At 48.9% G+C, this 16298-nt stretch overlaps 1 protein-coding gene across 3 annotated transcripts in view; it reads left to right on the top strand.

Annotated features, from left to right (window-relative positions):
- thrab (thyroid hormone receptor alpha b) overlaps window positions 1-16298 on the top strand; it is a 69773-nt gene that overhangs the window by 40991 nt on the left and 12484 nt on the right. For all 3 annotated transcript variants that reach the window (XM_019893798.1, XM_019893799.1, XM_019893797.1), the window contains one exon: window positions 16137-16298. This exon is cut by the window's right edge and continues 222 nt beyond it. The gene's annotated coding sequence lies outside the window, so the exon portion shown is untranslated. The remainder of the gene's footprint in view (window positions 1-16136) is intronic.

The following is a 16298-nucleotide window of genomic DNA, read 5'->3' as shown; positions in this document are numbered from 1 at the left end:
ACCCCAAGTTGTGCTCTGCCAGAGAAGCTGTTGACTGCTGCAGCTGCATGCTGGCGTCTTGGAGGGTTGGGAGAGGTATTTATGGGACATGCAGGATGAGGGAGAAATGAGTTTGAAAAATTAAATTGCACCAATTGCTGCACCGGTGAAAAACATATTTGTCTCATCAAATTAACCCCCCCCCCCTCTCCCCCGTTGGAAAACTCGTTTGCGCAGCATTTTGCTAAATTTGGACTTATTGGAATCTGGGTGTGTGTGTGTATATGTGTGTGTGTTTTTTTTCATCTGATAAATTGACTTTGATGATTCCCCCCCGCTCCCTTTTTTTTAACGTTTTATTTTTTTCTCTCTTCTCCAAAGACTTCTACCGAGTTCCACAACAACAACATTCACATGTCATAAGACTCTCCAGAAATGCACCAATGCAAAACTCTTGATGTATTTTTCCCTCAGCGGCAAACTTGGGATGTTTGTTGATTTGAGTGGCGGGCGGCCAACCTGCTGGCAAGTCCCGCTAAAAGCTCGTTGCCGCATTTCAAGTCAATATTGACATTTCTGTCACAATTCAAATGCAAATATCGCCCCCGGGCCGACTTAAAGTACACTTGGCGACTCCGGAGCGCTCTTACGTTTCAACTTGGTGTTTGTCGTACATTTAGGTTGTCGTGTTTTGTCAACTGTGGCGAATGACACACCCCGACATCAACATGGATGGGACTTTCGCTTCAATCATAACTTGGTGGGGGAGCCTCGATGGAATTTGCCTCACCTCCGCCGACAGTTTTTCCGGCCCGGACGGCGCTTGGATGCCAGTTTGGAAGGCTAGCCATAAGTTTCTGGATGCTGAACCGGAGCGCGAGCGGCCCTCGGTGTCAGCGTTGCTGTAGCTGGACGCGTTGTAGACGGTCATCGTTGGCGCTTTGGTCTGGCGTTTCAGTTTCTCGTGAGTACGTGCGGTCTAGGTGTTTTCGCCGCGTTGTCATCGGATGCACGGATTAGCCTGAGCCGCTAATGCCGTATCAGATGCTCGCCGTATCCGCCTGTCATCCCGGCTAACAAGCCGCCGCCCCCGCTGTCCACAGCTCATCGATCACGGCGGACTCGCCGGCCATTTGCTCGCCGCCGTCCGCAGCGGGGGATCTCGCTCGCCCGTTCCTCCGACGGGCAAGCGTTTTAAGGCGAGATTGAAACCTATCATCGGCGAGAATGTACCAGCGCGTCGGCCATCGCAGCTGTTTATCGGCGCTCGTGGGTATTTGCAGCTGCCGCGCACGAGGCGGCCTCCAGTTTGGGGCGGATTAAAGAGAAGACCCCAGCGATTAGTCGTCTGTGTTAAAATAGGAGTTGTTTGGAGGTTGAGAATTGCCGTAACGTCCACGCTCATTTCAGTTAGCCCGTTGATGGCGTTTCCCGTCCGCACAAAGCTATTTTGGAGTCAACTTCAACTGGGAGTGACCCCCCAAAAAAAAAAAACAGTTTGAGGCAAACATCTTATTTGGAAAAGTGTGCAAACGAGTCTTTGTTTCCACGGCGACGTTGTAGGATAGTCTTCCATTTTTTGGCAGTGAGACTGAGCGCAGGTACTTTGGAATATTTTGTTTTCATGTGTGTCAAGTTTTTCTTCAATTGGACTCTGTCCAATGTTATTTTTGGGGTTTTGAAGTCTGCGGTATGATGGACGGCGAACCACAAATCTGGACACCCCAGATCGAAAACAACTTGGGGTGGGGTGGGGGGGGGGCAGCAGGAAACAAAAACAATCATTAAAAAAAAAAATAGGCATAGCACATTGCAATACGTCACATGACAACAGTGTTTTTCTCCATCTGGATTTTTTGCTTCCCCCGTAGATACTGGATGCAAACTACTTGAAGAAGTCTTCAAGTCATAATTCAACCACTTCTCAGCGCCGCATGACGTCCTGGCGCGCGTCTTTGCTGCGGTTTCCCTGCTGAGCTCGCTTAGATCGATTGCTTCACTTTCTCGCTTCGCATTGGAAGAAAGGCCGCGCTTCGTCGTACGCTGTCGCTGGAAGCCGTTTGATCTCCCGAGTAGCCGGCGAGATGTTTTTCGTCGCCGTGTGAGGTCTGGCCCGCCGCTCTCCGGCAACCGAGATGTTAATTTATCAGACGATAATTCTTGCTTTTATTTCCCTCGTCCCGCCGCATTTTTCTTTTTGAGACCAGAGACGTAGCCCACTGCCACAAATTCTTCTCGAGTCATTAGATGGCATGCGGAGATGGCACCGATGATAATATAATCTTCTAAACTGGTCCAGTTTGATCACGACAAAGGGCGATCAAATGTGGCATTATTTGTCAAGACGAGACTTTTTTTTTTTTTTTTTTTTTTTTTTTAATTCAACCTGGAAATTGACGAGGTCGCCAGTAAGACGGCAAAGTCATGGGAGATGACTTCACCCCGCTCCAGTCCAGATCATCTTTCCACAAGAAGACTTCTTAAAATGGCCCTCGCTTCTCCATCGGGGTTCACTTCCTGAAGGCGGGCCATCGAGTGGACGCACGTCTGCGCTTTCTCCCGTCCGTCAGCTCGTAAATGTCATCGCGGGGACGGATCAAACGCCCCCGGGGGACTTTTATCCGGCCCCCGCGGGATCTCGGGACTCTGCTTTCTTTCAGTAGCGCTAAAGTGCTTTGCAGATTGATTGATAGATGGAAAGTGCGAGCGTTCATTAGAAAATAGCTGGAGTCAAATGTAATGATGTGGATTATTAGAGCCCACCCACAGCATGAGCCCGCCGCTCGCTCTATTTGTTTCAAGAGTTAATTATGCGGGCGCACATCTACACACAAACAGTCCCCGCAGAATCGTTTATGAGGCGAGCTGCGGGGCTTCGACTTCCTGCGTTTACCATTTTCTCCCCTGCCCGTTTCCTCACAATCCGCTACATTTTTTTTAGGGGGGGCGGGGGGGTTATTCCAAACCTCACCATTCCTGAAACAAAATGCATATGTGAGATTTTGAATGGCGGCCTGGAAACGCATGACGGGGAGCAAGCGATTAAAGTGGCAGGGGGGGTTTTTTTTTTTTTTTTTTTATTCCAACCATTTTCCCCAGCATTAACTCGCAACAAATTCCGCAGAGATATTTATGTACATCCATTTTTTTGAAGTCCCTTTTGTCAAGGCATGTACAAATACATAAATAACAATTCGACGTGCTAAATGAGCCGTGAAAGCGCATGGGTCAGGGTTCGCAAAAGTCACTAAACCGGCAATACTGATTGCATGTGGCAACTGGCACCTCTGTGTTTGCGGCCATGTTGTTACTGTAAGCAGTCCGTTAGCATGCGCTTTGAACTATGGAGGCTGCTTTAAGAAAAAGAAAAAAAAACATTTTTTTAATTGACCAGGTGGCTGATCCTAACTTTTATTTAGTCGCGTGATTCAGCAGAAATGGCATGTGCATCGTGGCTTATGTTAGCATGCTTAGCAACATTTTCCAAAGCAACCCCCCCCCCCCCTCCTGCTTGAAAAACACTTTAAATAGATGCAAAAAAGGAAAAACACAGCTTCGGGCTGTTTCACTAAAGTGACTAAATGTAACGTGACGGCCTTTAATGTAGGCTAAAGCGCAACGCGAGCCAGCCAGACTCTGCTTTTGGACTTTTTGCTGCCATCTAACTGGATCATTTATTCATTTTTTTTGTCCCCACAAGACAAGTGAATATGTGCTACTTTTTTAAATATAAGAGCAGTAAAAGATCATTTTCATGTGGCTTGTCAATTTATTTCCATTTGAGTTTGAAAGGCCTCTCAGTCGGCTTTTTGGAGTCGCTTCATGCTGATATCATCAATGTGTCCATTTGGCAATTAGTCGTCCATCTCTCATGATCTGTTCATCGCCATCTTTCTCCTTCATTCGTCCTCGGCCCGTATTGGCCGATGTGAATTTTCGTGCTCGTCGGCTTCCCTTCTTTGCTCTTTTATTGTGAAATATGACTCGCCCCGTGTGTGTCTTTAATCAGCCGCTGACGTCCGCCTGTTTGATTAGTTTCTCGCTTCTTGTGGCAGATCATTTGTTCTTTTTATTTTTCTTCTTCTGCCAGACTCTTTTTTTGGGGGGGAGGAGGGGTCTCAATTGCTTTTGTTCTTTTGTTAAACTTTAAGATACATGAATGGTAGGTCCACTCTAAATTGTTCACAGATGTGACTGTTTGGTTGACATTTTCCGCCCACCCTACCAGCCTCATAGATTTTTCAAAATGCAATCTGAATTTTAATCCGAGCTTGCCTGAAAGGCCCTCTTCACGACAAAAAAAAAAGGATGAGCAAAACACGGGGAGTAATTAAATGAGGAATACAGTATCTTGCATTTACGGCTGGAGCATTTTTGCCTCTGCCGTCTCATGGGGTCATTTCAAGATTCTCGGCACTGTCCCCTGCAGATCCCCGCAAAATGAACGTGGACCTGACACATGGAAATCGTGTTGAGGACCCATTTCACAGCAAATGAGCCATTTTGGTCAAAAGCGGCCATTTTGGATGAAATCCAGGGCTCACACTTTGGCCAAGTGCAAGTTGGGAATTGGCTCAAATGCGCTCCAGTCAGAATTTTTGGAGGTGTTGAGGTTTTCTTCTGGTCAAAGAATGTTGTGACATACTTCAGGAGGTCAACACACCCTCAAAAAGGCAGTTGAGGGAGCATGAGAAAATATTGTTTCTGTGCTGGCGTCGGGAGTTGTGAGAGGAAGCCCCCCCCCACATTTAAAGTAAATTCCTGTTCATTCGGACAGAGACCACAGTGGAGCGGAAGCCACGCTGGCGCACCTGCGAAAGTCGGCCCGCGCGCTTGAACTCATCCAATTTGATTCCTGCTGCTGTAGCAGTACAGTCCATCCTCCCGTGCCGCCACACACGACATCGGAGCGAGTCGATAAAAGTGCGACCTCCTTCATTATTAGATTGGTGAACGACGCATTACACGGTAGTTCTTCCTCATCATCCAGCGGAAAGGTTCCTGCAACTCCAGCGTGTCCCATTCATTTTCCCTCCTGGTTGAGCCCACCGCAGAGAGAGAAAGGAGCCGCTTTGACTTCCCTTTTTTAAAGCAGATTGCCACGCTTCACATTTGACTCTTTTGCGGAAACGTGCCTTACTACTGAAATGATACGCGCGTCTCGCTGTTGATGTTGGGGAGAAAAAAAAAGTGTGAGAGTGAGAGACTGGCTTTTTATTTCATTTTTTTGTACACCAGATGGTGCTGCTCACCCCCCCACCCCCCTCCTCCATTCAGTGGGCTGCAACATTTCACACCTTTGACTGTTTTCGACATGGGTGCCTCGCGACTGAAATGATAAGCCTCCAATTCATGGTGGTTGGTGTGTGCGTTTGCACATGACCGGCTTAACGGAAAGTCTGTGAGCGCGTGTGACTAGCTTTCCATTTTCAAAAGTCATACGCCATCTGGGGCCACGTTTTCCTTGATTCGAAGCATGCATCAAAATTTCACATCGTCCTGTTTTAGTGCTTTTTCGGCTGAAATATTTAGCATGCGTCGCTGTGTATTCATTTTTTTTTTTTGAAAAATGTATACACCAGGTGGCACTGCTTTCCCCCCCCCCCCCCATTCAAAGCTGACAGCAAAATGTTTCATCTTGTCATCTTGTACGGTTTCACTGCCTTCTTGTGTAAATTGTAAGCATGCATCATTGATGTCCAAGAGAGAGAGAGAGAGAGAGAGAGTGTGTGTGTGTGTGTGTGTGTGTGTGTGTGTGTGTGTGTGTGTGTGTGTGTGTGTGTGCGCGCGCGCATTGCTTTGCTGGAGGGGGGTTAGACCGCTCCCTCTGTCCGCCGTGTTGAGCTTTGCCTCTGAAGTCTATTTCGCTTCCCCCTCGTTAGCTGCAGCACCACAAGTTTCAACTTCCTGCGCCCATTGGCCGACGCCGATACATACCCCTGACACACCCACTCACACACCAGCCTCCACCAAAAGAAAAAAAAAAACCAAACGCTTGCTGAGGTTGCTGGCACGATCTCCTAGCTGGCCCGTCTGGCTGGGCAATTAGAGGCTTGGATGTCTGTTGTGAGACCGTTCATGCCCACCCACGCACGCACACACAATTAGACATCACGGGCGAGCATTGCCTGGCGCGCTCGAGCGGCCATGTCAACATGACATGAAAGATGAAACGAATCAAACAGTATTAAATAAATCATACTAACCAAAATGATGACAGTTGTCTGGATATTTTGTGTTTAGCAATGCGCCACATGCACCGATCCAAGTTGAATTCGGTGGCTTGGTGGTGAAGGGCTCCCTCCGTGGCAGGAAAATACAATCCATCAAACCTTTTGCCTGGTCTCCAAATCTCCTATTTGTGAAAAAACACATTTTTGCTCTTCCTGCAATTGCATGCAAAATAATCTCATTTCCAAACACCTTAAATCCTGTCGGAGATGTTCTCGAAATGTTGGCTTTCCATCCCTCGTGCCCTCTCACATGCGCTCCGGTAACCACAGACGATGCCCTGCGGGACACTCGATTACAACCTCAATGCCGCCTTTAGCTTTGACTCATGAGGCGGCTAACGACATAGCTCGCGCACAATGTGATTAGCCGGGGTCGCGCAGGGGACGCGTGTGTGCTCCCTTCAGTGGCGGGAGGCGGGATGACCCGGGTCCTTTCTCCGGAGTTTGCCTTCGGGGTCCCGCGTGACGCTGATGTCTCCTGTCTTGACGCGAGCCGTCCACGTCTGCTTATGTTAGAGGCCGCTCGGTTCACCCTCGCCCCCCCCCCCACCCCCCTTGCATGTGTGTCTGACACAGATGAAGGCACGCTGGCTGATATCCAGGTATCTATTTAGAGCTCGCGTCGCGGCATAGAAGCGCGCAGCGCCACCAGAGTGAGTCACGGAGCTGATGATGCCAACACGCTTCATGCGCCAGTGCGTGGATTGGCCAGGCCTGCATGATGGCATGCCGTACGCTTGCCGCGGGCGCTTTGACGGCACCGTTCTACTGAATTGTGTTCAGTCGTGGGGGGGGGCGATGGTACGGGTGTCCAACTGGAGGCCCGTGGGCCAGATACTGTGAACCGAGAAGGCTTGCCAAACTTGTACTTGTGACTTATGGTGCGGACCGAGACACCGGCGGCAAGTAATCAAGTACTGCTGGTCTGAAGTTGATTTTTCTGGTTTCTGTACTCCGCAATTCAGTATTTTATTTTTAGGATGGCTTTTTACGATTTATATGAAATGTGTGTGTGTGTGTGTGTGTGTGTGTGTGTGTGTGTGTGTGTGTGTGTATATGTATATATATAATATACATACGTATGTGCATGTGTGTGTTTATAGATGTGTATATGATATAGATGTGGGTGTGTGTGTGTGTCGCTTGAGGACACAGCAAGGCAGAGCTTGTCCTAACTTAACTTCCTCAGTCAGACGCCACTAATCCAGAGAATGTTCTAGCCGGTACGTGGACTATTTGACCCTCCCCTCCTTACCATATAAACACACAAACAGTACAGCAGGTGTGTGTGTTTGTGCTTGTGCACACGTGTCTGTTTGTGGACTGGATGACCCCGAATGTCTTGCTCCTGTTCTGTCAACACAACGCTCACATGCACTAATGCAGCGTGAGCACACGCGCACGCACGCACGCACACACACACACGCACACACAGACGCACACAGCGCTGGTGTTTATCGTCTGGGAGAGGCAGCCCGTATAGAATTCCCCCTATATGCCCCCTCTCGCCTGTTATCTTCCTCCGCCTCCTCCGCCGCCAGCATCTATCTTCCTCGTTTATCTCCACCGCCCGATTGGACGATTGTATTGGCGGCCTGCGATTGGTTGAATCGACGCCGTGGCTTTACGACCCAAACTCGTCCTGCCTTTTCCACTTTACTGATCAACCGACTGAATTGCTGAAAAACAAAAGTGGGCAGAAAGCTTGGAAAGAAATTGTTTTCGGTACTTGCCAGAGCACTTATTTTTGTCGCCTAATAACAATCCTGAATTAGCAGCCCCTGATTTCTCCGATGGATAATCTCTTTTTTAACATCCACCAACTTAGTGCCATGGCGTGAAACCCGTTCGATTCTCGTGCCACCGCGCTTGTCGTTGACAATTGATGTCACCCGCCGATGATTGACGCTCCTTTGAAGCAGTTGATCGCAGCGATGGGTCATCGCGGGCGTGGTCGCCTTATCTGATCTCGGTGTCTCGGTGTCTTTGTCTTAGTTCGGATCGAGTTGCTCAACTTGCCGGGGACTCGCTGTGATGATTTTCTTTGTTGTTGTTTTGGGCTCCACATCTCTGCGCATACATATTCATATTGTACAGTGCACATGGAATATGCCGGGGTCAGTCGTGGATACATATTGAGCATCCCTCGCGTCCGTCCGGCGGACCCTCACGTGGCCTAGGAGAGCTGGCGGTGTGCCCCCCCCCCTCCCCTCCCCTCCCCCATCCCCACCTGCCTCCAACTTCCCGGGTGCATGCGTCCGCTCATCGGTGCACTGCATAAAGTTCCTGGCTGCGCACTAATCTCTACGCTTACGCTCAACTGGAAAAAAAAAAAATCAAAACTCGAAGTTATTTCAAGGCATTAATGTGCACACCTTGTTTAAACTGGGATGTGGCTCTTTGGATGTTCGAGGGAAGCCTTTCAGGACTTTTTTTTTTTGCTTTCCAGCACAAGTTGGTGGCAACTATGATCGGTTCCAAATGTCGGTGAGCACAAGGTGGAGTCAAATATTAACCGTTGCAAATAGCAGCCGTTATTCGCTCAAAACCTTGAGGCTTTCCCCATTCCATCCCAAAAGACAAATTTGTCAAAGCGGCAATTTAAATCTCATCTGGCAAGACGGGAGAAAACACACAAGTTAGTTAAGTTCTAACCATAGTCGAAATAGTTTATGCAAAAGTGGGAAGCGTCGTCTTATTGACAATGAGATGTAAATTTCCGCTGCAATAAATCCACTCGACTGAGAATGAGCATGTGAACCAAGTGGTCTGTCTCTAGTACGGACGGACCGTTTTGGATTCTCAATGTTCTTTCCGGTGGCGTAAGAAGGAATCTTCAGTGATGGCGGACGGTCCACCCATCGCATATTTAAGATCGTGTTAGCGATCGACATTCCATACATTTCCTCAATTGCGAGCAGAGTCATTCTTCTCTCACCTCCTGTCAACTTTCCGGATCCGTCGGAATGTTTCACAAATACTTGCGGCCATTTGGAAACATCCTTTGTGCTCTCATCCTGTCAGCGCCAATCTGGCCACCGTCACCGCTAGCTTACGGCGGCACGGACGACGCCGCGGCGGCGTGCGGCTGCACACTTGGGTCGGTGTAGTGACAGTGTGCGGTGCCGACTTGACGTCGGGTGTCCACGTGTTGCCGCGAAAGTTAAGCTTTCACTTCACCCGGCACGTTAACCCCCAGCCTTCGCTCCAAAGCTGCTCCTGAAGTCTTCACGTGAAATCTTGACACTGAATCTTCACCGTGAACGTCGACCGTGACCATTGACCCCGGACATGAACCTTGAATCCGAACCTGGATCCTTGACCTGAAACCTTCGCCATGAATCTTAATCCTTAAGTTTCAAAGTGAACCTTCACCTTGCACCTCCACCCTGAACTTCAAGCCGAAGGTCGACTCAGAACGTGAACCCTAAATCGTAGTTCTGAAGCTTGATCCTGGACAGTCATCATTTTCCCAGTCTGCACCCTGGTCCCCCAAATCCGCCCTGAATCTTGCCGCTTAACCTTGACCCCGGACATCCCCAAGCCATCCATCTTCACCCTGAGCCTTCCCCCTTCGCTTGACCTTGATCCCTGCCTTTGGACCATCCCATCCGTCTCCTCCGAGCATCAAGTCATCCATACCGCAGCCGATCGGACGTGTTGCGTGATGTCGAATCACGCCTGCGAGCATTCTGTCACGTGTGCGACCGTGCGGAATGTCAAAACGGCTTCTTCTCATTTCTTCTCTTCTTCTGCTGTTTCTTATCAGCGCTCCTCTTGGGCTCCAGTCCAAAGACGGAAAAGTTCTTGATGTGTTCTGACACAAGCGGGTCTCGGGGGGGGTCGACGACCGTGTTGTGCTCTTGGACACGCATGTGTAAGGCACATGTATGTGTGTGTGTGTGTTTTACGTGCATATGCATATCTGTGTGTGTGGGTGTGGGTGAGTTGAAGACTAATCACATCTTGGACCACACACGTTTACAAGGATCCGGCGGCCGAGGGGGGCGGGGCTGGGGGCCCCCGGCCCTTGGGTACCCCGGCCCAAGTCTCTGCCAAGAAAATCACCTTCCAGTCCATTGCCTCCACCTTTCTGAGCACCTCCACACACGTTTTCAACCCTCCCTCCCATGTCACCTTCTCATCTTTCATAGATTCTTCTGGATCTGCTCAGGAAAAAGGTGGAGAGTATAGCGTGTGTGGCTGAGGGGGGGCGTACAGGGGCCTCACCAGGCTTGAGCATACCCCTGGGTGGGTGTACCGGAGGGGGCAGCAAGTGACCGCGCTGGTGTGTGCTTGCGGTTTCTTTACCTTTTTTTTTTTTTTATGGCTCGTTAGAGGTGGCTGAGATGTGGTGATGAATGGAAACACTTGAAAGGGGGTACAGAGAGGTGACGTGAGCCGTTTGCGCGGGTGCGCGCACAAACTCTGCCGTGACATGTGCGTCTGCGCTCGTGTAGTTGCGTGCCCCCTCGAAGGGACGGTCGCTGCCGCCGGTTTGGTGTTGACTTTGCTCTTTAAATTTGTGTCAAGTTGAACGTGCACATGGCGCAATTATACTGACATTTGCTTGACTGCTTTGCCACCGACGACTCTGCGTCGGTTACCTTTGACCTTAAAAAAAAAAAAAAAAGTCATTTTAACCAGACGTGCGATCACTTTCAATCAACACAAAAATGTCATTTGCCCTTTTATCCCTCCCCTTTTTACCTTTTTTTTTTTTTTTTTTTAGTCCAATCCCGCTGCCCTTTACCTTAGCCCAATGTGCAACCGTAGCACTTTGTGGTTCCATAACACAGGAAGGTGATGACAACACAGCTTTGTCCCCGCCCTTTGACCGCACGTTGACAGTTTTTCCACCATCCCGTGTCTGCTCTTCGAAGGCCTGCCAGCTAAATGGAGCCGCCTCGGGGGGGGGGACACAGAGCAGTTGTGGACAGCTCCTTGGGAAATGTTGCTGCTTTTTCTGTCATAGTGGATACATTTACTTTTTTCCTTACTGTTTTTGGAGTTGTGTCGACCCACAGCTCCTTGCACAAACTGCAAACTCCCCGCAATGCGCGCACGCGACTGCATGCGGCTTAGCCTGCAAGGTGCTAACATATTCAAATGCTAACATTTGTCTTGTGGACGTTAGCTAGTTGGCGAGTTATGTTGAAGAACGTTTGCGGTCGCCAACGCGTCCGGTCGGGCATCATCGATCGACTGAAAGGTCAATCACCCGATCTGTAATGCTTCCTGTTGTTTCACTTCATGTCAACAAGCAAATTTGGATTATTTCGGCCAAACTATTCTGCTGCCAAAACGAGCTGCGATGGAACTGCAAAGTAAACATGCGAAGATCATGTTTTGAAGTGTGGTCACGCTTAATTTGGCTACAAAACATTAAATTCATTCAGTCTGAAAATATTAGCAATGTCTCCAATTGACTTTTTTTTTTAAGTTTTCTTGAAGTTTCTTGTGGGACATAAAAAAATGGAGTGAAAGGCACGACGGATGAAGCGGTTCATCAAAATCCCAACGAAGAAACTAACACAATGGCTTGTAACATCTGTTTATTGTGCTTTTGAAAGTAATGAAAGGCCACGGGCGTCACACACAAGGACGATGATTTCAGCAAGAGGACAAAAACAGCTGAGCTCGGACGGAAAAGGGAAGCGCAGGGAAAAAACCTGAGCGGCATGCCCGCGTGTGTACACGACAGGCGCTGGGGGCCTTCAAGGAGCAGGAAGTGTCACACACAAGGACGATGATTTCAGCAAGAGGACACAAACAGCTGAACTCGGACGGAAAAGGGAAGCGCAGGGAAAAAAACCTGAGCGGCATGCCCCCCGTGTGTACACGACGGGCGCTGGGGGCCTTCAAGGAGCAGGAAGCGAGGCCCGATTAGTTTTCCTCCGGCGCGCTCACGTTCTTGGCAGAACTTTGGCTCGGAGCGGCGGGAGAGGGGAAAGCTTGTACACTTTTCCGTGCGCTGTGGGTGTGGAGCCTCTCGGAGCCAACTCGAGTCATTCGGGGACACGGGTCCACCCTCTCGTTTTGTTTGCATTCCCCCCTCCCCTCCCCCAAATATATAGGGATGGAAAAAATGTGTTCCGTGGTTACACTGTCGCTACAAACGGGACAGGAAATGTTTCAAACAACCATTTGGAGTGTCGTGTGAATTTCAAAACAAGCGAAACACTACACGGGGCCCAATTAGCCCCTTTCGTCGACTTTTCCAACACATTGCATTTGAAGATGCTGCAACTCAAGTATTCTCTTGATTTATTGCTCAGCAAGTAATCCGATTTATTTTGCATGATTAAACACGTTGACATAGTCTTGTGCAGTGCACTCCTTGTTTTTGTTCCCTGGGGGTCGCCATCATCACGTTGATATGGTATCTGTGACTTTTCAGTGTAAATGACTTTCCGAGGTGGGGCCTGGCCCGGTGAGTGATGTGGGCGTCGAGGAATGAGAGTGTCGACTTGGCGGGCTGTTTCCTTCTGCATGTCGAGTGCTGGCTAGCGGCAGCTTGTGAATCAATGTGCTCTTGGCGTGTTTATTTGGTTCAAGTTTTGGATGAGCGATAGTAGGCTATATTGAGTTAGCATAACAGACATGTCACCGATTGTTTTTTGGGGGGTTTCTTTGTCATCCTGTCATCATTTTGTTGTCATTTTAGCCCTAAAAGTTTGCAACCTGTTTTGGCTCCCCCTGAAAGGACGCCGTGTCCTTGGCAACATTAGTCCTTGTCACAGCCAAACCAAAATGTTCAAAATTGGCACTGAAATTGTTGCAGGAGTGTTCAGGAAAAGTTTCCAACACTTCCTGTGCTTTTGTGGACTTGCCGCTTCTTCGTTGTGCGCAACCATGTGAGCTGCGCGTGTCAAATGGAGACTGCTTAGAGTGAAAAAAAATGAAGCAGCCATACGTTTACAGGATCTGAGCTCGCCAGGCACACGCGTTTGAATCTGTGACTTGCAAGAAATTTCCTGCTGAAAAAAGTGCTGCCACATGCCGGCGGCTCTCATTTCTCGGAGTGTTTTGATGACGCGGCGCTCTTTAAACTGTCACCGGCGCTCCGCCGCGGCTTTTCCTTCTCTCCGTGCGTCCGACCCGCTCCGTTTTGTCGAGAGCGACCACTCTGGGACGCGATCCAACTGTGAGCAAAGTTAAAGAGTCGCCTCGGGCCTTTATATTTACGAGCCGAGGACTTGCTGCGAATGACAAAGCGCTCAAAAACAACCGTCTGCACCGACGGGACGCCAAGTGACCTCTTTTCTGTGCCTCATATAGAATGTTCTACCCTGCATGCCCTCCGTGTCCTTGGCTGCCACGGGGCCTCACTGTATACACGCACGCACGCGCGCACACACAGAACATGATACACGCTGGACCCGCAGGCACCAGGTAAAAGTTCACATAGCTTCATGCATACACCGCATGCATGCACTGCATGGGCGGCACCGACAGGAAGTGAATCGGGAGGGAAATGGACAAAAGTCTTGAGACACCTACAGGAAGTAAAAAGTGACCAGAAATACTGGCACATCGACAGGAAGTGTGAGTTCGCACCCGAGTAATGAATTTCAGTGATTGAGAGGTTTTTTTTTCCCCTCATACTTTATGCCCACGCCGCTTCGCCGTCCTCACCCCGAATCAAACGTTGGCCACTTGGAGCAGCCTAATAAAGTTTCATCTCCCCTGACAGCCATTAGGTTGCGGGGAGATGAAACTTGATCTTTTGGCCTTTTACTGAAGGGGGCGCGAACATCTCCCCCGCTGACATACGTGCCCCGAGATATACCCCCACAACACCCCCGTTCCTGTCACACTAAGCGGAATCTGCTTCTCTTGTCTCTGACAAACAAACCCACTGGTCGTTATTTAGAAGAAGAAAAAAAAAACAATGATTAGAAGAGCCGGAAAAGTTGCTCAATATAAAATGGCGAAGTTGGCAACAGCGTCAGTGCTTGTGTCCCAGCTGTTCATCTACAGCGGGTGGTGCGCTTCGAACTCGGAGAAAATAAATAAATAAAAATCATCCTGCCAAATTAACCCCAAAGGATCACTAAACTGGACGAATCGCCCAGCCCGAACTTGAAACATGAAGCGAAGATGCCAAGTCGGGAAGCGGGGGCTGCTGCTTTTCACAATTGGCTCGCTCGCTCGCTCACTCGTGCTAACTTTGAAGTATTTTGAGAATGTGTGTCAGCGTGCATAGTTAAAGGTGAAGCCTGCTGCGGGGAGAATGCGTCTTTTTTTTTTTTTTTTTGTAGGCCCAATTAAAAAAAGCGAGCACGAGAAGCCCCCGCAGCATGTGGAAAAATGAATGAAATTCCATTTGGGTGCATTCTCAACACAACCGCATTGTTTCCTTTCCTTTTTTTCAGTTTTTTTTTTATTTAGGTCAAACGCAAGCATATGATTAATTTGCGTCAGAATGAGCCTGTCACCGCTCTGCATTGTAATATTGTAAACAGATGTGGTCAACACATTTATCTTCATTAAATATGACGCCATGCGCTCCAAAGCACAAATCCATAGCACACTTTCGAATGGAGATGAGCACAAAAACATCTGGGCGCCTTAAATCTCCTCTCATCGATTTTGCCTTCATTCCCGAGTTCTCCTTTCAACTTTTCCTGTCATGCCCCCACCCACAAAGAGTTTTTTTTTTGTTTTGTTTTTATCATCTTCATTTCACCTTCGCACGTGTGAGCCTTCCTCCGTTGTTGCTCGTTATCTCGGCGCATTCTCGCTCCAGCTTGAGGCCAAACTCTCGTCTCTCTGCGACCTTGGAGCCGATGAGTATTAATGGTGACGTCCACTGCGGCGGGGGGCAGACGTTCAAGGACTCCCGTTGTGGTGGAAAGAAAAAGTTCTTCCGAGAGTTAAAATAAGCAACTTTCTGCGTCAAAGTTTCATCCCATTGAGAATGACGCGAACATTCTACCAGCTAATTGCTTCCGTGTATTTGTGGACGCGTCCTAAATTACATTCCATTGGACTGGACATTTGCTTTGAAACGTGAAGGAAATACCCGCTGTGCCCACGCCGCCCATCTTTTTGGACCTCCAGCCACAAAGCTAGAAGAACATTCGCACATCTATTCTGCGGAAATCTCTTTCTGTCAAGCGGGAACAAAGATGCCATCTGTCCACCGTCGTCTCACTCTCCCGTGGCGATAAGTGGCCGATTGTTGTGGCAAACAAACGCTAGCGCCACGCGTAACGGTGGTCCGTGCCGTCGAGAGCAGCTCTTTAATTTGGCACCCCCGTTAGAAGCCAGCCGGCATAGATTGCAGCCCCCATTAAGCTTCTCTCATTTATCACCTGCCCTTTAGCGTGCATCATGAAATCAACTTTTACTCACGCTTAAGCTTGCAGGGTTTTTTTTTTTTTTTTGTACTGTTTTTCTTCCATCCAGTTTACCGCAGCCACGATACCGCATGCCTGACTACATTGCTCACTAATGAAAGTAAATGAGTTGATGTCTGCACCAGTACATGTAAGATCACAGCGGATACGTTGTTTTTGTACAACTTCCAGCCACAACTTGCTGAAATATTGTGAAACTTGTCGCTCCGCAGGGATCAATCATTGGTCCACTAATGTTTCGCATAGACCACCACAAGAAATACGGTCATGTGGAGCAATTTGATACCAGATTGAACAAACCACATTCGAATCATGACTGAAAGCGCTCCTCTTTTGACAGGCGTGTTCAGTATAATTGGTGCGAGCTACTTTTGTCTTGTATAATGTTGGTTCTTGTTTTTCATACGACGATGCTGTATTGTAATCCTTCTTTTTACATTGACATTGTTCACTTAATCCTGTCAGGTAACCTTGAGTGACAATGAAAAGTGACGAAAGTCAAATGTTTTATTATGATGATTATGACGATTATTCATGCGAATGTGTTGTTGTCTTCCAGGCTGGATCGCCCTTCCCCCTTTTCAATTTTGAGGCCCACCATCCGCCCCTCCGCAACTTCCAAATTCATTTGTCAAGTTCCAAGGTCGCTCATCCCGCACGCCAGGAGGGGTCCGGTCCGTTCCCTGGCGAGAGCGCTCCCGCCCCCCAACCCTGCCCCCTC

This window comes from Hippocampus comes, unplaced genomic scaffold (genome assembly GCF_001891065.2).
Source record: "Hippocampus comes isolate QL1 unplaced genomic scaffold, H_comes_QL1_v1.1 scaffold31, whole genome shotgun sequence".
Classification (NCBI taxonomy): domain Eukaryota; kingdom Metazoa; phylum Chordata; class Actinopteri; order Syngnathiformes; family Syngnathidae; genus Hippocampus; species Hippocampus comes.
Note: the sequence above shows the minus strand (reverse complement) of the source record. Positions and strands in the feature narration are given on the sequence as shown.